This window comes from Pituophis catenifer, unplaced genomic scaffold, assembly GCF_029215685.1.
Source record: "Pituophis catenifer annectens isolate HBS135680 unplaced genomic scaffold, rPitCat1.0.hap2 SCAF_2, whole genome shotgun sequence".
Classification (NCBI taxonomy): domain Eukaryota; kingdom Metazoa; phylum Chordata; class Lepidosauria; order Squamata; family Colubridae; genus Pituophis; species Pituophis catenifer.
Window position 1 is genome coordinate 202591777 of NW_027256882.1, and position 27324 is coordinate 202619100.

A 27324-nucleotide genomic window follows, 5' to 3' on the forward strand; every position below is an offset into this window, starting at 1 on the left:
GCTGACTCTGTAAACCACTTAGAGAGGGCTGTAAAGCACTGTAAAGCGGTATATAAAGTCTAAGTGCTATTGCTATTGCTAATACTTCTCTCTCCTTCTATTTTTCCCACAACAACCACCCTGGGAAGTGGGTTGGCTAAGAGATAGTGACTAGCCCAAAATCACCCAGTTGCTTTTCATGCCTAAGGTGGGACTAGAACTCGCAGTTTTCTGGTTTCTAGGCCAGCACCTTAATCAGTACATCAAGCTGACCCTTTTTGCCTTTTAATTTCTTCTGGGATAAAAACCAAAACCTATTATTGAACAATAGCTATCAACAGAAATCTGTATGGCTTATTGGGTAGTGGTTCCTTATTGGAGGAAAAGCATGCATGGGTATGGCTGGTCTAGGGCTCACTGATCTGGACTGCAAAACTCTAGAGGACCACTAGATGGGGCCCAGGAATCAGGTTTTTTAAGATATGTTTACTGCCATCTATTAGTCTTCTGGAGTACTGCAGTTCAAATCTGATATCCCTAGGTTTCTTCTCTGTCCCTTTATGTCTTCAGGTCCTATGTCACAGTCAAAGGGTCAGTTGCCAATCCAGTTGGCATTTTGAAAAGGCTTGTCTTGCTCCTTGCTTCAAAAGCAAGACTCCAGGCTTTTGATTGGGCTGCTCCAACCCAGTGTGCAAACAGTGCATTGCACAAGTACACCATATGACAAGGACACCAGTAGCAAGGTAAATAGATTTTTTAAAAGTGACAGGCAAGTTCATATGCATGTGACTAGAATATTTTTTTAAAAAAAGTTTTTTTGGCAGGGTGCTAAGTGGAATTCAACACACCAAATCTCTGTTACTGCTCCAGGAATAGCTTTGAGTTTTTCTGTATGAATTATTATTGCTCCTTAACTGTGTTTCATGCTGGACAACGTTTAGAGGAAAAGGAAAAGTGGGGGAGATAGCAAATGGAAAGGGGTAGCCATGACATCAATTCTTTTTGTATTCATGCCTTGAACAGTGTGGTATGCAAATTTTAGCATTAAGTGCCAAAGCCACAAATGTTGGCTGAAAAATGGATAAACCATGAATAAGGTGGGACGGGAGCTGGATGGGAAGTGATTAAATTATGAATACACATATATACATTAACACATTTGTCACTGGGGATGAGAATTAGAAGCTACATAAAAAGGAGTGTTTCCTGAAAAGCTGGCAAGGAGATGAAACAGGTGATCTCATGCAAACATTCTTCTCTTAAGGAGTCCAACCAAGGAATTCCTAAGAGAAGAACCTCTGTAGGTTTTTTATGTTTTTCTACAGGGGATTGTGAGACTCTGAGCTTGTAGATCGAAAGGCAGTTTAGCGGTTCGAATCCCTAGTGCCGCATAACGGGATGAGCTCCCATTACTTGTCCCAGCTTCTGCCAACCTAGCAGTTCGAAAGCACGTAAAAAATGCAAGTAGAAAAATAGGGGCCACCTTTGGTGGGAAGGTAACAGCGTTCCATGCGCCTTTGGCGTTGAGTCATGCCAACCACATGACCCTGGAGACATCTTCGGACAGTACTGGCTCTTTGGCTTTGAAATGGAGATGAGCACTGCCCCCTAGAGTTGGGAACGACTAGCACATATGTGCGTGGGGAACCTTTACCTTTTAAAGGAAGACGGTGTGTGTTTGGAGCAGAAAGGAGCTATTTTTAAATGGAATGAATTTTTTTTCAGTCACTACATCCTTTAGATTTCATTTACCAAAGAGGAAAATTAAGAGAAGGATTCAAGTACCACATTTGGAAACATCTAGGAACTGTCTGTTTTCTTAAGGGTTATTCTCTTCCAAGCTTTCAGCTTTGACCTTATCTACCATAGTTTATTGTCTGAGTCCGAGGCTGCAGAATATGAAAAATTCATAAATGTAATTAACCCCAAGTATACAAAATCTCTTTAGGTTATTTTCCCAATATTTTCTCAAGATGACGTTAGAAGACCTCAGGAACTCTAATCTGCTATAGCAAAAACATAAATGAAATGCCGCTATGTTTAAATAGAAATTATCCCCTCATCTGAAGATTAAACTAAAAATTGGATAACGATTCAGAGATGAGTGTGTGTAAATTTTTCTAGAAAACCAGTATCCATTGGCTAAAATACTGTAAATCAGGAGCAACTTTATTTATTGAGCATCTGTTAACATATTATTTGGATGTTTTTATTTATATGTCCAAAAATAAAGAAGTCTAAGAGCTTCTTTTTTTTTAAAAAAAGATAACAAATAAAAAAGAAACTACAATTTCACATATGTCCTGATTTCAAAAGTTATACAGGTAGTCCTTGACTTATAACAGTTCATTTAGCAACTATTCAAAGTTACAACGGCACTGAAAAAATGATATATGGCCATTTTTCACACTTACAATTGCAGCATCCCATGTTCACCTGATCAAAATTCAGATGCTTGGCAACTGACCCGTATTTATGACGGTTGCAGTATTCCGGCATCATGTGATCACCTTTTACAATCATCAGATAAGCAAAGTCAATGGGGAAGCCAGATTCACTTAACAACCATGTTACTAACTTAATTTCTTTGATTCACTTAACAACTGTGGCAAGAATGATTGAAAATGGGGCAAAACTCACTTGGCAACAGAAATTTTGGGCTCAACTATGGTCATAAGTCAAGGACTATCTCTACCACCACTCCCCCCCTTTTTTTTTTTAACCCTGAGCCAAAGGCTCCAAAGATCAGACTTTGGATTTTTTAAAGTACTGAAATCCTGTAAGGTTCAGCACCAAGTTCATCATAGCTTCTTCCCTGCTGATTAACCAGCAGCTCAGACACAACAATGTTCTAATTGCTGCAATTTTATCACCTCCCCCTCATCAGTTATCGGTGCCGCTGAAGTAACTATCTCCTAGCATCAGAGTTAACGGAAGAAATATTTCAATTCAAACACTACTAGAAATCTAGAGAAAAGATCATCTCTTCACAGTTCTAGCAGCCTTCTTTCTCCCAATACTCAGACTCACTTTTCTATCTCATCTGTATGTCGATGTATTGCAGGCTTCCTTGTTACCAAGTCAGGTTACACAAAGGAGTGGATTATATCCGTAATGCCTGCATTTCAGCTTCTGCAGGCATACGATTGGTTAAGGAACCGATCCTGCAGGCTTTACCCATTTCAATAAATAATAACCTTCTGACAGAATGGCGCATTGCTGAAGTGCAGCGCCAACCCCTATGCAAGAAGCTAGAAAGAAACGAAGCAGAAGGGCCAAGAGCTTTCTAAAGGAATGGAAAATTAATGACTAGCACTTATGCTTATCAAGGTTTAAAATAGAGGAAGAGAAATTATACAAACCCCTTCAATTATCTTCTTTTTCACTAGTCTCCAGAGATGTTTCAATGTATTAGCAGATCATATACAAGATTTTATGGACATTTTTTTTTTTTTTTTTGCAATGGAGGTCATTTTGATTACAATCATGTTCCTGTTCCCCACCAGTTTGCAAAGGCCTTCTCAAATTGAAATTCTAATTACTGGAAATTGGTAGTAATAGAAGGAGCTATCTGTGAGAAATGTTTAATTTTAATTTTTATTTTTTTAGCATTAGTCATGGGCAGGATAAGAGAAAGAAAACTAGGCAAAAGATTTCAAATAGTGAATAGTCTTAGGGGCCACTTTACTTGATCTGTGGATAGTATCCAGGGGTGGGCTTCAAAAATTTTAGCCCACTGGGTGGACGTGGCCTAGTCAGCCTCCTGCACCATGGTGGGGAAGGGGGCTTTTTGTCTTCCCCGGGCTCCAGAGGCTTTCCTTGAGCCTCCAGGAGGGCGAAAACGGCCTCCCCAGGCTCCAGAGGCCCTCTGGAGGCCTCCATTTCCGGTCTTCCTGAACTTCTGGTAGGCCTGTTTTTTGCCCTCCCTGAGCCTCTGCGCACACCCTGCACTTACCTGCATCCAAAACGGGCCGCATGGGGACTCCTGGGAGGGACGGGGTGAGGTGGGCGAGGCCAGCCAGGAGTGGAATTTGGGGGTTATCCAAACTGCACAGAACTTTAGCTAGAAGTTCTCCCAAATCCCTGCAAACCCCCACCCCCCACCCCCACTTGTACTAACTAGCAAGAAGAGAGGTTTCTGGCTGTGACAATAGGCTAGGCTAGGATTTCATTTGGGGAATCCTTCTCCTTCTCTTCTTCCAAAGTGATATTGGATAGAAAAGAAAAGAAAACAAGACTGGCAGCTGTCGGTCACTGAAAATATAGAGGGGCATGTAGCAAAGAAATAGTGGGTGGAAATCTTATCTATCAATATAGAGCCCAGTTGCTAACATTCAAAACTTGTTTTTCCAACATTCCATCATGAACGCTTGCCAAATACTCAAGAAAAAAAAATGGCAAAATCATTTAATGCTTGGTCGCAACATAGACAAATATAGTTCCCTTACTGCATGACCCTAAGTGTTTCCCCATCCCTTCTTGTGGAGAAAAGAAAAGCTTAAGCACTTTAGGGGCCCAGGTGGCAAGGGAAACTTAATCCCTCATCATGGCACTGGCTTTTACAGGGCTTTAATAGACTATCCATCCAACAGGTCTTGTGACCACTATAATATGGCCCTACCATCTGTCAGCACCTGAGGCCTTTTATTCAGAAGGGGTTTTTTAAAAGAATGTTTTTGACTTATAACTTTCAAAGTTACAACGACACGGAAAAAAGTGACTTAGGATCATTTTTCACACTTACAACTGTTGCGACACCCCCACGGTCAGCATTATCAAAATTTGGACGCTTGGCAACTGACTCATATTTATGACGGTTGCAGTGGGCCAAGACCATGCAATCAGCTTTTGCGACCTTCTGACAAGCATAATCAATGGGGAAGACAGATTCGCTTAGCAACCGGGTTACTAACTTAACAACTGCAGTGATTCATTGTGGCAAGAAAGGTCACAAATGGGGCAAAATTCACTTAACAAATGTCCCACTTAGCAACAGAAAATTTGGGCTCAATTGTGGTCGTAAGTCGAATACTACCTGTATTTCTAAACTGTTACATTTGGATGTATAAATGGGTTTTGGCATTTAGGAATTATATTGTGATGCTGCAATATAATTCCTGCTATGTCCTTTTACAATTCCTGTAACTTTTGTCAAAAATGATATGGAATTTCAGTAGTATAGTGTGTTCCTAAATTAGATGTCAGCCCTTGACTTACAAAGTTCATTTAGTGACTGATCAAAGTTACAATGGCACTGAAAAAAGAAACATATGACGATTTTTCACAGTTACAACCTTTGAATCATCCCCATGATCATGTAATCAAAATTCAGATGCTTGGCTACTGGTTCATATATATGACCTTTGCTGTGTCCCAGGGTCACGTGATCATCTTTTGCAACCTTCTGACAACCAAAGTCAATGGGGATGCCAAATTCACTTAACAACCGGGTTATTAACTTAGCAACTGCAGTGATTCACTTAACAACTGTGGTAAAAAAGGTCGTAAAATGGGGCAAAACTCACTTAACAAATGTCTCATTTAACAACAGAAATTTTGGACTCAGTTGTGGTTGTAAGTTGAGGACTGCCTATACAATAAATGCTCCACACTTTCTTAGGATCGCAAATTGATCAAAGCAGTGAATGCAATCTAGAAATAAAACATGGAAACGCACTGGGTGGCACAGCAGTGATGAATATTAATTGTGTATGAAAAAACAAGGACAACAGCCTAGCAATTAAATGTAGATTAGCCCACACTAGAGTGCTTCCCATAGTTACGTAAAGTTGCCAAAGTTGGACAATGAAAAAATCAGACAGGAGGAAAATCAACATGTTTTTGTTGTGGTGTTGGAGAAGCACATTCCTTGATCAGCAAAAGTAACATATAAGCAAATACTGAAGCATATGCAACTGGACATATCACTGCAATGCAAAATCACAAAATTCTGCCTTACTTATTTCAGCCATGGCATGGTATCAAACTTATTGGAAAAGGCAATTATTGTTGTGGCCTGCCAGCTGCCACGGAGCTGGTGGCAGACTCAGACGATGAGGAGGTTGGGGAGGAACGTGGGCCAGTGCTGGAGTCTGGGGAAGGCTCTGATGGATGCTCTGTGTCGGACTCAGAGATAGAGCCAGGACTGTCCGACATTTCCCAGCCACCAGAGAGGCAGCTGATATGCAATGGCTTGATATCTGTTACAAAGCAGTCTGTAGTGCACTTTGAGCATGTAAAGTCTAACCATCAGCCAGAAACTGGTTGCCCACTCCTGTTCTATCAACTTTGCATTCTTCCTTATTTTAGATTTCCAGGTAAACCTCATTTCTTATTTCTTTTTTTTCCTCAGCTTCTTCAGGCCTTAGAATAACACAGTTGGAAAGGACCTTGGAGGTCTTCTAGTCCAACCCCCTGCGTAGGCAGGAAAACCTATACCATTTCAGACATATGGTTATTCGATCTCTTCTTAAAATCTTCCGGTGTTGGAGCATTCACAACTTCTGGAGGCAAGTTGTTCCACTGATTAATTGTTCTAACTGTTAGGAAATTTCTCCTTAGTTCCAGGTTAGTTCTCTCCTTGATTAGTTTCCAACCACAGCTTCTTGTCCTGCCCTCAGGTGCTTTGGAGAACAGCTTGACTCCCTCTTCTTTGTGGCAGCCCCTGAGATATTGGAACACTGCTATCATGTCACCCCATTCCTTCTTTTCATTAAACTAGACATACCCAATTCCAGCAACCATTCTTCATATATTTTAGCCTCCAGTCCCCTAATTATCTTTGTTGCTCTTCTCTGCACTCTTTCTAGAGTCTCAACTTTCTTTTACGTTGTGGTGACCAAAACTGGATGCAGTATTTCAAGTGTGGCCTTACCAAGGCATTATAAAATGGTATTAACACTTCATGTGAGTGTATTAGATGTATTGTCCTACCAATGGGTACCATCATGTATGAATGATAACTTAGGCTACATCTTATTGTTTGCAAAGCAGATGCAATGTTAGATTCCCGTATTTAATTTGGGACACCAGGCCGCAGCTGCTTCACAGAGGAAAGATGAACATGAGAGAATTACTAAGTGATTAATGAGTACTTTACCAGAAGCTTTTAATGAAATTAAAACAAAGCCTCCACTGGCACTTGTCCCTTTTTACACCAACACAGTCCCTCACACTTCTCCATGAGTGCCAGTTAATGCAATAAGAAAATCAGATATGCAGAACTCGTTCTCTTATTCTTGAACAGTCACACATATTGCAACCAGTTTTAAAAAGAGGAGAGGAAGGAGGAGGAAATTGATTGTTTGACAATATACAAACTTCACTTGGAAAATAACTCTTTTTGATGAACCTCATTCTTAAAAGTGCATTGGAAGAATATAGTATTTACTTTAGGGAAGTACTGAAGTCACTGGGCAACAACAGCCATTACTGGTTTCAAGAATAATTCCGTTTTGATGACTCCTGCCAGATAACATCAAATTAAAAATTAAGTTATATCTATGATTAATTACTATGTTAAGGAGGTTTATGCTGGTAATTTGAAACTGTTCTCTTTTGCATAAACAAAGCATTACTTATCATTGTGTATGTATACATAGCCAGTTGTGAGCATTTGACAGAAATTCTAAAATTTCTCAGAGTTGGAGTAGGGCAGAAGTTAGTTACAGATTATTTCAGCAGGGTTACAGAGTATTGGACTCATTTAAATTCAGAAGTCAGCTATGCAGTCAAATTTGTGTATTTTTTTCTCCATGGGTAACCTAAAGCAATTAATGACCTTGTGGGGAAAAATGATTTGCTGTCCCTAACATACTCAAATGTTTATATTAACAAGTTGCTTTATGAAGGGAATTGCAGACAGCATAATACTCAAGGACTGAATATTAACTAATGTCACGAAGAATAAAGAATTACCCTCTGTACATGCTTGAAATAAGCTATCTTGGAACATTACAGATTACTTTTGGAATAACTGAGCTGGGTAAGAGCTATAAAATGGAAAGGAGCTAAGCATGATTATAGTAATAATCATGCTTAGTTTGCTTTGGAACTACCAAGGAGAAAACCACACCCCACCAAAACTGGCAAGGCAAGTTACTTCAAATAAACAGGGAGCAAATTCCACACTCACACCAATGATGTTATCTAGTCGTGTAATGAAACATCTGCAAGCAAATAGCCAAGATCAGAGAGCATCAAGGACTCCACAATTCAACCTTGAGTTACAGATATTCTCTTCTATTAGGCTAATGCAAGAAAAGGAACACTTAATTTGAGTCTTTATCAAAGTCTTTATGGAACAAAAATTAATTTGTTCCTGATTCTACACTACATTTACAGTAAATCCTGGTCAATGGGATGTGGGCAGGTAAAGGTAAAGTTTTCTCTTGTTCAGTTGAGTCTGAGTCTAGGGGGCAGTAGTCATCTCTGTTTCTTAGCCGAGGGAATCAGTGTCATCCGAAAACATTTCCATGGACATGTGGCTGGCATGACTATATGTCAAGACTCACAGAATATGGTTACCTTCCTATTCAAGTGGTTCCTATTTATCTACTCACATTTGCATGCTTTTTGAACTGGTAGGTGAGCAGGAGCTGGGGCAGGAACAGGATCTCGCCTCGTTGTGAGACACTTGGGTCGCGAACCTGGGTTGTCAGTTTACCAGCTGACAAGCTTAGTTTCTTTAACCACTGAGCCATCACACCCCATGGGATGTGGGCAATTCTAGATACCTCTAGTTTAGGTAACTAGTCCTAGCTTGTATAGAACTTGCTTGATGTAAAACTGTGCTTTGGACATGCTGTGTCATGCTGACCAAAATATGCCCATATTAATTCTCCCCTGATTTCACCAGATCCCAGTGGAATAGTACATCCTTCTCCTCCTCGATACATTTTCTGGTTTAGAGACTTAAATAGTCTTGAATTATGGGATATTTTCCATTAGTATAGAGTTGAATGGGAGTGCTCACAGTATATTAAAGCCATTCAATAGCATCTCCATAAAAATGAAAGCTATAAAAATAACAGAGTAAAGTCTAACCAAAGGCACATAAATAGATCACACCTACAATAATTCAGAAATTCAACCAGGCTCAGCTAACATCCTGGGCAAATGCTTCTCACAACACCTGGGTCTTTAAGGCTCTCTAGAAGACTTACAAGAACAGGACCAACTGTTGTGAGAATGCTGTTCCAGAGGAGAGACAGTATAAAGGAAGCCACATTTCCATGGTCTTATTAGGTGATACGGTTTTGCAGGAGGAACTGGACCATACCCACCCCATAAGAGGTAGTTAAGCAGGCAGGAACAAAGATAGGCAATTTCGTAAATAACGTACCACATAGGACTTTATAGGCAATAATCGCCACTTGAATTGCACTGGAAGCCTAATGGAAGTCAATACAAATCAAGGATTTGTCCTTATGAACAATCTGACTAGCAACAGCCTTGAAGGAAGTAGGATAATTGCTATAGAACAATGTTCTTGACTCCCAACTCTCTAAGATTGTCGAGAAATATACCATCAACAAAGTTATTGAAAGCCATAACAGAAGAGATCACAGAAGACTAGGATAGATGCACCACCTACAGCCCATGTTTCTCAAAGACCATTGACAAACCTGATTTGAAGTGTGACTGAAAAGGATCCAGTTAATCTCTTTCCTCCAGAGCCCTCTGGAGTTGCAAGTCAACTACCTTCTCAACAGTTTAGGAAAGAATGATTGGAAGGACACTATTAAATTATCTGCTGCATCCAACAAGGGCCTGATGAGAACAAGAGAGACCAATGGCTTCTTAATAACCAGCAGAACTATTGACTCCTTCAAAGAAACATGAAAAAAAAAAACATAAATTCCTCTGGATGGCCTTAAATATCTAGGAGAGACATAGGTCCAACATACAGGTTGCTGAACTTAGAACTCTGAAGATATTCCACTTTATCCAGACAAACACACTGTTCCCAGTTAAACAGGCAATGCCATGCTTAAGTTAACAACTATATAGGACTCATACAACTGTCCAACGTTGACCAAATATGATTGACTTTAGCAGACAGATGCCAAGAATAATCCTCATAGTGGCTCCTGGTTCCTCCTTAGCACAAATTACAGGGCCTCTGGATAGCTCTCCACAGATGGAAAAAAAAGGAGACAAATAATAGCATATTACCATTTTAATTGCCTTAAGGTAATTCTACAGGATCATTCTTACCTTTGTTCATTTGGGTTTTCTGCTGATTTTTCTCCAGACAACCTTCCAGGCAGTTTTTATGGCATTTCATTGCATTGAGTTCCTCTGAAAACTAAGGGTTTTCCATAAAGCCACACACACAGAGGTTCTGTACAAGGACAACCTTGCCGAAGGCCTTCATTGCCTTCTAATCCCAAATAGTGGATAACAACTTGGCTGAGCCACGAATAACAGAAATTCATTTTGTAATGGTAAGCACAACAGGCAAGTCTGTTCCAAAAGATGAGGAAGTCTTTGCTGAAGATATTTGAACAGGGACTGGATAGCTGAGTGCTGCAACTGTAACATCTTTCCCTTTTCATATTAACACAAACTAACACATATTAGAAACCTTATAAAACCTTATAAAACATTGTAAAAGTTCCAGTGAAAACAACTGTAACAATCCCTTTCAACCCATATATTCTACAAAGGTATAAAGAAGAAAGGAAGAGAAGTTGGGGTTCCCTAACCATATATGTAGCTTTCATCTGTAAGATGGTCAATATAAAAAAAGCATAATAACGATGGTATTCAGACTTGAAATGGTAGCAAGTGTACTACAATAGTAGTATGAGATTTAAAAATTGCCACGATGCAGGCACATTGTTTTTTTTTTAAAAAAGATATAAATAATTTCAAGTGAAACTTCATCTGATTTCTCAAGTAACATCAGAAGCAGGCAAAAGGGAAAAAAAAACTACTGAGAAAGTTCATTCCCCTTCAAAACCACATGGTGCTGAGATTAACCAAAGTGATTAAACATGAAATCATATGGCTTAGGGATGCTGTCCCAGATGCTGTAGGATTATCTAGTTTCTGACCTCAGAGAAGAACATCTGACATTTGAGTGTCATTTTTGCCACTTTACCGGTTCTGTAGCTGACACTTTCTATGGAACGTATAAGGGGCTAAATGAGGTAAAGATGAATCATGGATTTTCACACAAGATTCTAATTCCAAACACTGCAGACATTTAGTAATTCTGAATTTAATTCCTTCTTTGTGTGTGTATGCCTCTTTGTTCTAATTTGTTTTCCTGCCAGGCCACTGCTAAGAGGACACTAGAATAATTGAAGTGCTCTGATTTAATTTTAGGAGTACTCTGTAAATCTATAATCCAAGGATGAGCATCACGTGGCCCTCCAAGATGTTTAAATCTATTTCCCATCATTCCTAGCCAGAACTGCAGTGCTGAGAGATGATGCTAAATGATTCTATACACTGCCTATTCTGCTGTGTACACTCGGGAATGCACTGCTGTCTAAATAACCTATGACTAAACATATAAACAGTGCACTAAAATACAGATTTGCATTTATTTATCCGCTGACTTCTAGACAATTACTTCACCGAAAATTTTAGTGGGAGTGATCTTGCAACAATTCAGGTCACAATTTGTTAAGGTTTCTAGCGTGCCAGCAGGATGCTTGTTATTCCACCCACAGGAAATGTTTATGCCTACTGTTCTGCAACAGATTTTTCTCTGATGTCAAGACAACCTCTTGACCTTGGTCCTTGCTCTTGCTGCAGTTGAGAAATAATATAGTGGGTGATCTGCCCAGCCTGTTCTATTTTTGACAGCACTTAACAGCACACATGGATCAAAAAGTGCCGGGGGAAGGGGAAAAGGGGGAGTGAACGATACGATTCTAAGAAGCTGATGGAGCACTACAGAGCTTTGGGCAGAGAAGAGCATTTGAATCAATGATGGAAGAAGGTTGTGGTTTATCTATGTGGAAAAAAAGAGGCTTTAGCAGAAATCAAGTCTGATGTGCTTTACATATGTCTGAATGCACTTTATCGCAGCATGGTGGAAGAGGAACACTAAGAGATCTGAACTTCATTTAAAAGTTATTTTAAAAAGAAGCCGCTACAAAGCACGAAAAAGAAGGGCTAAGCATGATAGGCACATTCTGAAAAATCAGGGAACAGCTCAGGACATAATTGAACAGAAACTGGAAGGCAACAAGTATATAAATGTGTATATAAAAGAAGGAAGAGACACCGCAAATGAGTTTTATAAGCGTGAGTGAGAAACCTTCTTATAGAATTTCAATGTATGATTTTAAACATGAAATAAATATACTGTACAACTAAAGGTCACTTTAACTGCCTAGGAGGTGATTTACATGTTACAATGTAAGAATTTCTCTCTTTGGACTAGAACATCTCATCACGTTTCCACACCAAGAATTTTATGATCCTGAAATTTTAAAACAGATAATACCATAAGCCCATTAGCTCTTGATTCAACTGACTGAGAAGAGACTAACAAAAATGTCACTCAGCTAAATATCTCTTCTGAATTACCTAAAACCTAGAGCAACAAAATCCCCTCACATTTTTTCCCAATACAAAATTGCTTTGATTCTTGTTTTCAGTTTATGTTGTGTATAATATATCTTGTTGCCTACAAAGGAAATCCGAGTGGTTGCTTTGAGGGGAAGTTTCATGGCTGTTAAGTCACTATTTCCACAGCATTAAAAGCATCTTGAAAGGTGAAATAACAGCTTTTGCTATTATTTGCTTCTCCCAATAACTAACTATATGTGTATGTTGTCCAATGGCTGAAGTAGGGATGAGAGAAAAATATAAACAATGCCTATAGGTAGGCTTTAGGAACAGAATAATAAAGAATGGTTGTCTTGACTCAAAGAAAGTAAGGCAAGAGTTCACAATGATGGACTATCAGCAAGTTCTGAAGAGCCAGAGCAATTCAAAGGGAAACACTAACTTTGCTTCAGTTTGAAATAAATCCACCACAGAGCCCAAAGTAAATCAACCAGCTGATGTCACAAGATGAACCAGCTCCAGGGCTGATGGCAAATCAGTACAAAGTCTTGTGTGCCTACTGTCAATATGTAATATGCTATAATGATGCAAACAGATATCTTCACAAAGCCAGCAGATAAGGCACAAAGGGGGGGAAAAAAATCTATCTTCTGTACTCAGGAATAAAAATATCCTTGAAAATAAATATTCCGCTTAGCTGCCATCACTAATAAGATACACTCTCTATTAAGGATGTTAATCTCTTTAGGCTGCATAAATGCAGCAATGACTAAAATGGATAGAAAATCTTCAAGTCATGGTATGCTTACCCCCCGAAGATACAAAGCAGAGCAAAGGTGATTGTTTTTGCCCAGTCATGCCCTGCGATACAATTCTAAACTTCTGGGACTTGCATTCCATTCATATTCCTACGCAAATTCCTACATAATGGACTGTGCTGATTGGTGAAAGGTGCAACCCACTTGCCAATTTTTTTTTTTTGCAAACTGCCAATCACGTGAACCAGTTCATCGTTGAACGTTGCCTTGTGGATGATCACATGAACCTGCCCTTTGCTTACTTACACCTTTCCCTGCTCTGAACAATCAACATGACATGTAAGATGCCGTCTTTACTTATTAACAAGAAGTTCAAATTTTCTGGGCCAAAGGCTCCAGCAGGAACTAGCTTTACTAATCAGAACATGCCATAGGATTGCTTTATAGGAGGGAGATGTGTTTTTTTTTTTTTTTTTTAAAAATATTGTTCTTATGGTAAGAGGATCTTATTTTGGGTAGCAGCAGATCTATTTGCTGAATTCTGGTTACATTGCACTCCGATGTAAAATGTTTGTACTTATAGCGATTACAGTTGTAACTTCTTCTTGGCTGCAGTTTTCATTCCTATAATGTCGCCATGGGTTTTTGCTGTCAGCCAGACAAAATCTCGGTTTCAGAAATCAACAAGCATTTGGAAAAGAGCTAAAGAGATATTTGTCCCTGACGGGAGTCTTTAGTATCTCCTCATCCATGAGAACCTTTAGCTCTAAAATTATCCTCTCGAGCTTTATACAACATTGGCTTGAGTGTAAACAAATGGCTTTGCAGCCAGCATGCACAGAAGTCGATTTTGGGAAAAAATATGACATCTGTTCTCCTAAGGCTGAAAAGCCATATTCTCACGGTAGCAGTTTTCAACCATCTCTTCCAAAAAACAACATGAAGGATCCAAAAGAACAAGCTTTATTTTAAATTTAGGAGAGTGGTGAAATGTCTGGATGTTGGCTATTGTTTCTCTCATACTAAGCAATAATGCTTCAGTGTGGAGGTCAGTTATGTTGCCCAGCAGAGTATGATCTGGTGAACAAAACATTTTTCTGGTTATGAAACATCCTTCTCATCTTCATCTTCTTTCTCTGGTTTATGGCCTTTCTTTTATTTGAAAAAAAAATGGTAGTCTGAAGGAGTGGGGTATATTCTTTTGGTCTCAGTACTGCTCCTCCTACTCAAAAATTCACCCCTCCCTCAAATATACAGTTAATGGCAGATTTAGAGGCTAATAGAATTTACTGGGAAAGGTTGCCAGGGGGAAGAGCAAAATTACCCTTCTGGGTCTCATTCTTGATCAACTTGTCTCTTGGATCATAGTTTTTTTTCAAAAGAAGAAAGATACTCCAGCCCCATGTACCCAGCCCCATGCATCAAGCAGTGGTGCCCCAATGTAAGCTCTGATCTTTTAGATGCCTTCCAAAGGGGCAGAGCTTACATCAAGATATGCAATGCTGCTTTTACCATTTTGATGAAAGTAATGGACCCTGCTGGGGGCACAATGGCTCAACAGTTAAAGCCGCTGAGCTTGTCAGCTGGAAAGCTGAAATCCTGGGTTTGAGACCCCAGCGCCACATGATGGTGTGAGCTCCTGTTACTTGCCCCCCTCTCCTGTTCACCTAGCAGTTTGAAAGAATGCAAATGTGAGTAGATAAATAAGTATCACTTCAGTGGGAAGGTAACACTAACATGTGCCCCTTGGCATATAGTCAAGCTGGCCACATGACCACGGAAGCGTCTTTGGGCAATTCTGAGTCCCTTGGCTAAGAAATGCAGATGAGCACCATCCTCTATAGTAGGATACGACTGGACAGGGGAAACTTTTATTTTTATTTTTAGTAAACTCTCTGATCATACTATTGTATATATTTGATCTCTAGAGCAAGGGTGTCAAACTTGCTGCATCACATTGCCATCACGGGGCATTTTGAGACGTTTTTCCCCTTCACGGAGCTGGGTAGGCATGGCCTGCACATAATGTATCCAGCCCACAGGCCACCAGTTTGACACCCCTGCTCTAGAGTGTAGCCAAGGAAGCCTAATTTTACTTACTATGCTTCAACCCCCTTGGCTCTGCTAAGGGTAGAATATTTATGTATTTAATTCCTACAACCACCCATTTCAGACAAGTAACTCTGGGCAGGCGGAGTCGTCTGAAGCACGCGAGCAGAGATTTTATGCACACATCCTTAAAATAAACCGCGATTTGTACCAGAATTCAAGGCTTTCAAAGTATTCCAACTATTCAGCACCCTTCAGGATTTTATAAACGGTAGCACTGTAACCATTTCTTTAAATGCCTGCATTCTGTTGCCTTATATAGCTTCTCAATTGCGAAATCAGATTAGATGCATTTTCCTCCTTTCCCGTAAAACCCTTGTGTTTAAACTACACATGTATTAACTGCACCAGAATCTTGAAAAGTGCAATTGGATTATGAAGAGTCTTATTTCTTTTCTTGGAATCAGAAAGCGGGTTGTCTTTAGAGTTTCTCATGTTCTTTGGACCTATCCAAAAGAAATTTATGGAGTCTTTTTTCATCTTGAAACAGGAGAATAAGAAGTGTTGAGGTAAAAGGTGATGGATTATGCCCTTCCTTCAAATTGCTGTCTCTCAGGAGAAAGAGGGAAGGGATAAAATTGCTTCCTCTATTTCATGGCTTAATGCTACTGTTTTATTTCCACTTCATACCAATATCCGGTTCAACATCATGAATGGCTTCCTATTGCTTTTATGGTGTAGTAGCTTCCAGGAAGTTTCTGAAATATTGTCCTGAATGCATTCACTAGTCTGAATTATATGCTGTTGTACTTAGGGAACAAAGTATGAAAGTACAGACCAGTCTTCTAAAAACTACTAAAACAGAGTGGTACATACTGAATAGATTTAGTGAGAAATGGAAGCACACACACATGAATATTCAAGAATGTATGGGCAATACAACTCTAAGCTTCTGATTTATTTAAAACTTTGTCAGCAGCAGAAGAAGCAAAAATCTTCCTGCATTTAATCCCGGTTTTGTTTTTATTTAAATTTTCTGTCTGTTTTATTGATTTATTTTATTTAATGTGTTTTACCTGGTCTGTGATCATGATAAAATTCTCTCTCTTTCTCTCTCTCCCCCTCCCTCCCCCCTCTCTCTCACACACATTCCATAATGCCCTTTACAAAAACAAAAAGAAAATCCTTTCCCCCCCCACCCCCTGAAGTGATAGGAGAAAAATAAATTAAATCTGTTCAGTGTTTTTTCTTCAAGCTGGGTTAGGACTGGAAGGGCTTTTGACCAAGTTAAATGTTTTGATCTGAATGAAAATTGTGATGCATTTGGGACTATATGCTATGAAGAGAGCCAGTTTGGTGTAATGGTAAAGTCATAAGTCTAGAAACCAGGAGACTGTGAGTTCTAGTTCTGCCTTGGGCACAAAGCCAGCTGGGTGGCCTTGGATTAGTCACTTATTTTTCAGCCCTAGAAAGGAGGCAATGCTAAAACACATTTGAAAAATCTTACCCAGGGACTTGTCCAGGTAGTTTTCAAGAACTGGACACAATTGAAACAGTGGTGGTATTCAGCCGTTTTTATCCAGTTCGGGAAAACTGGTAGGGATGACTGCGGGATGCCACGCCCACGGACGTGACGTCCCATTTTTCCATGTTTTTGAGGCTCTGTGCAATCACAGAAGGCCTTGCGCATGCGCGGAAGATGGCGCGTGCATGCACATTTGCGAACCGGTAGGGAAGGTAAGTGAATACCACCCTGGATTGAAATAACAACAACAACAATAACAACAACATCATGCATTGGGCAAGATTGATGCATTCATCTCGCTTCATGGGATGGAAAGATCTCCCGATTCTTGCTCTGATATACTTGGAGGATTCTCAAATGCCATTCCCAAGTAGCTCTGGAGATAATAGTCCTTACATGGAAAGCATAATCCAATCTCTTAATGCTGACTGACAAAGTACAAGAGAAGGGAGACTACAGGGAAACAATATTAATTGAGCTTCCTCAGTTGCAAGACTATGAGCAGATCAATATACATTACAATTAAGAGTGTTTCCAGTTTAATCCAGAAAAAGTCCCCTGGTCTGTACATTTCATTTAGGACATATGTTGTTCATAATGCATATATTATATATGAACAGAAATCCATATCTCTTTTACTTGGCTAAAGAAGTTGCAAAAGCATGCCAAATTATTCTTTCAAAAAGGCAGGCAGGAGTGAAGTCAGAATTGCTCCCTGAATGTATAGCCTTGGTTACAAGAAAACAAAAAATTAGGATGGCTATGGCTGGAGGAACTAATGGGAAGCAGCGTTACTAAGTCATGAAACAGATTTTTCAGTGTTTAGGCTTGTGGATGGTACCAATCACTTTAAAAATAATGCTAACCATTTGTCTGAAATTAAAGCACTTGCTAAGGGAATTGCTAGTGAATGGATACCTTGCAAAAGCGAACAGACAGGCAAATAAGATATTGCGGCACTTTCAAAATAATGGTAGGCAAGAATGTCCTTCAAAGTTCTCTCAAAATTCCTATTGACATGACTGTAACAAATCCTTTTGTTCTTGCCAGAATCAGCCTTTCCATTGTTTTGTGATGTTTCCATTTTCCCATCTTTTCTTAATCCGGCTTCTTTCATTGTGGCAGCACCTAGGAACAAAAAAACTATTAACAGGTGACATTTGTCATGAGAAAAGTAATTTGGAAGGGTTGTGGAATCAGGCTGAAAAACGCTGCTGTTTAAAGGCTGAGGGAGCAGGCCAGCAAAACAGGTGGGACCTCTGTCTTACTCACTTTTCTGCTTTACATCTGCCCATACTTTGTATTCAGGAGTCATTTTGATGCCTGAAGAGAAAGGTGGTCATAGTTCCCACTTATATAGGCAAATCAGTCATTTCAGGATGCATAGACACAATAGACAGAGATCTTATTTCCAGAGGTTCCCCATCGCTTTGTAGTATTGACTGATTATGTATCATCAGTATCAATTCTTAGCAGTCACATAGATTTTCTCCATGAAGTGTCCCTTACCTGGTCTTTCAGGTCTCCCAATGTTTTTTTTTTTTTAATTTGATTTATATGCCGCCCTTCTCCGGAGACTCAGGGCGGCTTACAATGTGTTAAGCAATAGCCCTCATACATTTTATATTTGTATAAAATCATATTTGTATAAAGTCAGCTTATTGCCCCCACAAACTGGGTCCTCAATTTATCTACCTTAGAAAGGATGAAAGGCTGAGTCAACCTTGAGCCTGGTGAGATTCGAACTTGCAGTAATTGCAAGCAGCAGATGTTAATCACAATGCTATCAGTCTGCTGAGCCACCAGGCCCAATATGTTGCGCCAAAATGATGTTGCACTCATTGCCATTGTAAGAGAATCCATTCACCTTGCTTCAGTTTGTCCTCTTCTCTTTCCTTCACGTTTGCAACATACATCATTTAATGCCCTAGGTGACAACCACAAATTACTCAGTCTTAGGGCTGGCTATATAAAACTTCCCTTTTCAAGTATGAATCTTTTTAATGATATGAATTCTGTCCTCCATAGTCTCTCTTACTCTCTTCACCGTTTCATTGATGCACAGGTATAGAACAGGTGGTACTTGGCTCAACAGTAGTAACTGTCAGAGGGATCTGGGTATTTTAGTGGACCACCATTTTAAGTATTAGCCAGTAGTGTACTGCAGCTACCAAAAAAGCTAATGTGTCCTAGGGTGCATACTTGCATTACTGCATCCAGTTTTGATCACCATGATACAAAAAAGATGTTAAGTGCAGAGAAGAGAAACAAAGATGACTGGGGCACCGGAGACTAAACTGTTGTGGGAACTGGGTATGTCTAACAAAGAGAAAGACTAGGGAGTGACATGATAGTAGTCTTCCAAAATTTGAGGGATTGTCACAGAGAAGAGGAGGCCAACCTATTCTCCAAAGCACCTGAGGACAGAACAAGAAGAAATGGATAGAAGTTTATCAAAGAGAGAGCCAACCTAGAATTAAGAAGAAATTTCCTGACACTGAGAACAATTAATCAGGTTTGCCTCCAGAAGTTGTGGGTGCTCCACTACTGGAGGTTTAAGAAGAGATTGGATAGCTGTTTGTTTGGAATGGTAGGATCTCCTGCTCGAGCAAGGGGTTGGGTTAGAAGACCTCCAAGGTTCCTTCCAACTCTATTATTCTGTATTCTATAACAATTCTATTGTTATCACTTAATTGATATCTAATATGGGAATACCATCTACTTATAGGCTATTATAGGAAGGACTGAGAAAATATATATGAACCACAGCAAATATGGAAATAATACTTTTTTTTTAAATAATCTTTATTTACATTTATCATTAAAAAAGATAATCTATCTATCTACCTACCTACCTACCTACCCATCCACCAGTGGTAGGATTCAAATAATTTAACAACCAGTTCGCCCTGGGTCAGACTGGCCGTCGTGGGAGGTGTGGCCCATTCCCGTCGTCCAGTATGCCACACATGCGAGATGAGCCTCCTGAGACGGCCGACCTGACCCTGGGTGAACTGGTTGTTAAATTACGCCCCCACTATCGAAGTGGATCCTGGCACTGCGCTGCAATGGAGAAACGAGAAATGGAGTGACCGGCACGAGGGAAGGAGGAGGAGCAGGGAGAAGAAAGAGGGAAAGCAGCCTCCTCCTTGCCCCATAGTGGCCTCTTCATTTCCCGTTTCTCCATTGCAATGCAGCGCCGTGCCAAGAGCTTGCCCCACCCACCACCACCCAGATGCCCTCACTTCCTCCAAGCATTTCTTTGCCTACCTGATTTCCAGCTCCATCGTGTTTCTCTGTCACATTTCTCACTGTTGTGTGCAGGGAAACCAGCTTGTGGGACTAAAAAAAAAGTTCAATCAATCAATTCCAACTTCACAAGATCTTTTTTTTTCACAAGATCTTGGAATTGATTGATTTAACTTTTTTTGTTGTTGTTAGTCCCACAAACTTTGTTTCCTTGCACACGATGGTAAGAAATGCAACAAAGCTGGAAATCAGGCAGGCAAAGAAATGCTTGGGCAAAGCTAGGGCATCTGGGTGCCAAGTGCTGAAATGGGCCCGTCTCTCTCTCTCCAGCAGCTGCCCAGGCCTTCCAGAGGGAAGACTGGCATCTACTGGCACTTAAATGCAGCAGCATTCCAGCTATGGCAGGGAAGGGGCAGCTGGCATGGGTGCTGCAGGCAGGATGCCCACTCACTTCAGCACCTTTTCCGACTCTCTGGCGCTCCGCCTGTGCTTTGCCCCTAGGCTGCCACCTTATGCACAGGCCTGCCCCCGCCACCTGAGACAATTTTCATCTGAGTGACATGACCAAAGGTTTCTGTCGCTCCTCTCTTGGACTTTTGGGGAGGGATTTTTTTTTCCCACCTGGAAGGAAGTTCAATGAAAACCAGACATGTTCCAGAAAACACAGATTTTCCAGAACATGTCTAACCAGTTCACAGAACTCAACAAAACATTAGGTACCAGTTCTGCTGATGGCTGAATCCCACCACTGTGTATGTGTACCTCCCTATCCCTCTACTTCCCTCCCTCTCTCCCTCTCTGTTCCTCTCTCTCTCTTTCTCTTTCTCTTTCTCTTTCTCTTTCTCTTTCTCTTTCTCTTTCTCTTTCTCTTTCTCTTTCTCTTTCTCTCTCTCTTATCTATCATCATCATCTATATCTGTCTGTCTGTCTGTCTGTCTATTATCTATCTATCTATCTATCTATCTATCTATCTATCTATCTATCTCTATCTCTATCTATCATCTACCCTGTTTCCCCCAAAATAAGGCATCCCTTGATAAAAAGCCCAAGCTTTTAAGTGCATGGCAATAAGGCCAAGTGCTTATTTCAGGGTTAAAAAAATATATAAGACAGAATCTTATTTTCGGGGAAACACAATATCTATCTTTCATCTATCATCATCTATCTATCTAAAATCCTAATTTATCAGAATGCTTCTCAACATTTGCTCGGTTATTTCTGTGATTCCTAGGTAACTCTTTACATTTCTCAGATGTGGTGGATAAAGCAGTTTGGTGGATACACACCTTATATGGGGAGGTGTCTTCTATGACAATAGAACATGCAGAATTTTTGTTGGGTTGTCCTTGATATATGTGTGAATGGGAAAGGGCAAAGTGTTTTCAAGAATACTGAGACTGTATCTGCCATTTCTCCCCACTTCTGACCATCTCATACAACCTGTCTTTCTCCTTCACTTCTGAATGCTTATACTACATGGCAGCTTGTCTATTGGCATGGCAGTGGCATTTCTTTTCCTACAACCTTCAAGTATAGTCTGGGCATATTGCTGCTTAATTTCCACCATAAATTAAATGAGACCTAAAACTGCTTAGGTTTGTTAGATAGTGCCTTACATAAATAGTCTTCCATTTATCAATAATTCCACTTCTTCTAATGTTTTGGATGTTAGCCCAGTCAATGAAGAGAAATGAAATTGTTCTATAGAATTACACTGTCCAGTAATACAGGTCCTATTCAACCCTTTTTTAGTGTTCTGTAAGTTGATCAGGGAAGTCCAAAATGAAAAATCTATTCTATATATCTATCTCTCCAAGTTGGGGGACTTCAAATAATTTGCAAGTAGGTCACAAGGGACCCTTTACAGGTAGTCCTTGACTTACAAGCATTTATTTAGTGACCATTCATTATTACAACGGCACTGAAAAAAGTGACTTAATGACCATTTTTCACACTTATGACTGTTGCAGCATCCCCATGTGATCAAAATTTGGATGCTTGGCAACTGACTCATATTTATGACGGATGAATGTCCTGGGAGCATGTGATCACCTTTTTTGACCTTCTGAGAAGCAAAGTCAATGGGGAAGCCAGATTTACTTAACAACCATGTTACTAAATTAACAACTGCAGTGTTTCACTTAACAGCTGTGGCAAGAAAGGTTGTAAACTGGGGCAAAACTCATTGAACAACTGTCTTGCTTAGCAACAGAAATTTTGGGTTCAATTATGGTTGTAAATTGAGGACTACCTGTATTGCTGGAATAACTTTTTCATTCCTTGGTCCTCCCAATATAAATTATATTATGTGTGGTTTTTGAGATCTGGATGGACGAGTAGATATACCCTGTTCTCCTCCTTCCTTCTACAAGGTTCAAATATGGTAGATTTGACACATATGATTTTTTTTAGAGTTCCTTATTTTGTGTGATGATATGCCTTTCCCCAAAGGCCACACATACAAGAAAAGATCTTCAGGTAAGCAGCTGTGTCCACAAAGGTTCCCACACAGGTAGAAATCATCAGAGTTTGCATGGAGCTAGGCATGCAAATCAGTGGTGGGTTGCCCCTGGTTCGGACTGGTTCACAAGAACTGGTAGTAAAACCAGCAGGAGACCCTGCCCACCACCCTGGATGTCGTCATCGGCGATCTGCGCATGCGATCCCATTGCAAACCGGTAGTAAAGGTAAGGAGAACCCACCCCTCATGCAAATGCCATTTCCCAAACACATGGAGCTATATAAGTAGATACTCTACTTCCCACTTAGGTGGCTTCTAGTAATGTTGGAAAAAGAGAATGGTTTGAGTTCTCCTGACTTAAGCACTGATAAAACAGGACACCATGGGATCATTTTTCAAATTCATGCAGAAGAGTTGAATTAATAGATAAACAGAGGGTAGGATAAAGGAGGACAGAGTCCTCTATGTTTCTAAATGCAGGTGATTATCCTCCAAAGACATATATTCTATGTTCTATTCCAGTTTTGATTATGTGTAAGAAAAATGTAGCAAATGTTTTTCAATTAAATTTTTGGATCAAGAATTAAAGCAAATATAGAAGTTGCTGGAGGTGTATTGTAATGGAGGTAAGAGAGCAAGAATAAGTAAAACATTATGGTATGAACCATTAAAAAATGATGGGCTGGGTCTTCCAAATGTTAGAGATTATTGAGTAGCTAATCAATTAAAGGTGGTCCCAGATATTATAGCATTAACTGGAGATTTAATATGGAGGGATATGGCGTTCAAAGAATTAAGGGAAATAGGTGATCCTATAGAAACATATTGGTTTTAAAAGGATATTTTAAAAATTGTTAAGCGGATTAAGAATCCCTTTTTTTAAAAAATTGATAGAACTGTGGAATAAATGGAGATACCAATTAATGCCAGGACTTTCTCCTATAATATTGTGGTGGAAATGGAGAAATTCCCTAAGATTGAAGTGAAAGAATGGATTAGTAAATTAAAAGAAAATCAGATATATAAATGGGAAGACTGGAAGAACAAGATAAAGAATATAACACAACTAAAGAACATTTTATCAGATATTAAATTAAATTGGTTGAATTTAATACAATTAGAGAAATGGATAAAAATGGAAGAAAGATTCGAGGAGAAAGATAGACAGTTATTAAAATTTGAAATGATTATAAAAAAAATTATGTACCTAACACCAAGTAAATTAAATTAAATAGATGTTAAATATACAAATATTTGTTGGAGGTGTGAGAAAGAGGTTAGGACAGTGTTTATATGCTTATATGTGGTGTGATTATGATAGTGCACAAAAAATATGGGACATAGTGTTTAGGGAAATTAAAGCACTTTTGAATATAAATTTAGATATGTCACCGAGGATTGCATTACTGTTGCTGGTGGAAAAACAGGATATAAATGAAACAAAAAAGGAATTATAAATTTGATAATGGCAGCCAGATTAGTGATGGCTAAATATTGGGGACGAAATTGGGATATTCAAAGAAATGAGTGGTATAATAAAATTTGGAGTATGGCAACAAATGATAAAGTAACAACAAAAATTAAATTTAGAAAAGGGATGATTAAAGTAAACAATTATAATGAAATATGGGGGGATTCTATTAAAACAGTATTGGTGGAAGGCAAAGGGAATAAACCTACTCAAGAATATATGTTGTTTTCCAGCAGATTTATGTGCCAAATTGGTGTTGCATAAAATTACAGCTGAACGAGATCGTGATTTCTTGGAAGAAGAGCAGTTCTTTTTAGAAACCTTGAAGAGACCTTTCTATAAGACTTCCTTCCAATCAGCATGAGAGAGGATCAGTCCTAAAGATAACTGTGCCAAAATTCACATTTCCTCCAAATACACACACACACACACACACACACACACACACACACACATATATATATATATAAAATAAGGGAGGGAAAGGTCTCCATGTGTGTGTGTGTGTGTGTGTGTGTGCGTGCATTGTATTATTTATATTTTTATTTATTTACTTTTGTATTTAGAGTTATATGTATTATTTGTATGCAAAAAAAATATTATCTATCTATATCTATCTATATCTGTCTCTGTATCTATCTATCTATCTCTGTATCATCTATCTATCTATCTATCTATCTATCTATCTATCTATCTATCTATCTATAAAAAGTGTTTTTCTGTCGAAGCACCTGGTCTACCCCAATATGGGAGGGAGCATACTGCTTCCCTTTCGCCTTTCAGCTCCAATCCAGGAGCCCTCAAGCAGTCGCATTCATGATAAACCATTTTATATCAAATTTATATTTGCTGATAAAGAAATAAAGGGAGACTAGTATAGATCTATTTCAAGCTATTTAGCTCTCATCAGCTAGCCATACCCTTACTTGGATTCGAACTTGGGCTGCCTGCATATTAGGCAGTTATAAAAACACTTAATCTCTCCCCTGGCTCAAGCTGATAAAGGGAGGAGAACTTGTGGCTCAGAGGTTAATACAAATTTATATATCTTTGTACATCTTTGGCTCTTGCTCATAATCCTTCCTCCATTCAAATGTTGCAATATCTGCCATTCCTAAGCCTGGAACGGACATCCCTCCAGCAGGTTGCATCCATCTGCAGTGCTGGAGCCATCAGACCTCAAATCCTGGAACAGAGCTCTCAACATGCCATCAGAAGCGCTGTTGAAATTTAAATTAGGAAATTATCAAGTAAATCAGCAACAACCATATTAACTGCATTGAACACGATTTAAGTTCCCATTAATTTCATTTAAAGGAAATAAATAATTTTTTTTTTATCCTGGCTCCCTGGCTTTTGACATGCCAGAAATTTCCATATTTTTCGGACTGTGAGCCTTGGCCTGCCTCTCAAAGACCAAATCTGAGCCTTCACATTGCTTTTCTCAGTAGAAACCAAAGGGAAATAGCACCTGGTGCAACCAGACTCCAAATAAGAGTGACAGAATTTCTAATCAGTGTAAAACAGGTAGTGAAAGTAATTCAGCCTTTTACTGCACTATAACAATAACCTGCGTTTGTCAAAATACCCTTTTCTGCACAATTAGTGCAAGAAAGGAAGACAGGAGGGCCAGAGAAGCTTTTCTCTCTGTGTAACTCCAACCTTCTTAAGTGGTGCAGATTTTTGTGGTTTCATTGGATAAAAAAATGGAATTTGTCAGAGTTCGTTGCAACACACACAATCATACAGCATGAGTTGCTGCCACTACCAGTTCACCTGATCTGGGGCGAACCAGTAGCAACCCACCACTGATGTATACCAGGGGTGAAATTCAGCAGGTTCTAACAGGTCCTGGAGAACCGGTAGTGGAAATTTTGAGTAGTTTGGAGAACCGGCAAATATCACCTCTGGCTGGCCCCAGAGTGGGGTGGGAATGGAGATTTTGCAGTATCCTTTCCCTGGAGTGGAGAGGGAATGGAGATTTTGCAGTATCCTTCCCCTGCCATGCCCACCAAGCCACGCCCACAGAACTGATAGGGAAAAATTTTGAATTTCATCCCTGATGTATACGCAGGCTCTACTGACATAAAGCTTTTCTTCCTGGCAAACTGTACATCGCCATTGTGTAGCCCACAGATTCCTGAAGAGCACAAATGGTGTGCGTCTGTGTGTGTGTGTGAGAGAGGTAGGAAATACAGCTTCTCCATACCTTGTCAGGATTCCAGTAATATGTCAAAGTAGTTGACCCCAGCATGACTAAGCCATAAGGATAGCACTTGGCAGTTTCATACTACGGGAAAAAAAGCTTTTAGCAATTGGCAGAAGAAATATTGTCCATCTCTTTTGCTGCAGCTATCTTCAATCTGGCTACCTCTCAAAGAGACACAAAGTTTTCTGTTGCAGAAATTAAGTTTTGCTGATGCTTGGAATATTATCTTTAATATTTATACAGATCTGCTGCTCTCCCTGGATAGGCCAGTTAGTATAGAGGGTGATGAAAATGCTATTTGTCGAAAGCCCACCTAATAGGCAAGAACCACCACTATACAATGAACAGTTCTTACTCCTAATTAACGTAATTTGTAAGGAAAATGGTATCAGGCTCTGAGTCTGCTCTATTGGATGAAGTGGTAATTTGTAGCAGGGCATGAAAACATTTAGTTAGACTAGTACTTGCTGCTGACTTTTTCAATTCACATCTCTCCACCCGACCCACCATCCACCCCATATCCAAGGAAGTAGTAATATTCTGTTCATATTGTGGGAAATTTACTTGAATGGTATGACAGTTCTATTTCAGGGATAAAGTGCATTCATCACTTGATAAACTGTACAATATATTATAACCTATTTTGTCAGAGATTCTCATTCTCCCTCCCCCCCTCTCTTTCTCTCTTTCTGTAGCTCTTTTGGGAAAGGATTTTCATATGCCTCCCCATTATTACTATTTTATTTATATTCCATCTTTCCAATATCATGCCCAGGTACCAAGCCGGATAATCAGTCATCTCCATCAAACTGTAGACATGACTTGGATGCTGCATATGGTCACTCAAGATGGCGTTCGACAATCCAAAAATTGGACCCTGCACCTGCAGGAATAATGCTAGGAAAATGATGATGATGATGACGACAACAACAATTTAAATTACTCATCCATTGTTTTTACAAGTAACTCAAGGTTGTGACTATATCCAGCACACCTTCCTCCTCCTAATCTCCCCACAACAATCCTGAGATATTAGTTGGGCTCAGGGAGTGTGACTGGCTGGCCCAAAGTCACCCAGCTGGCTTTCACGGT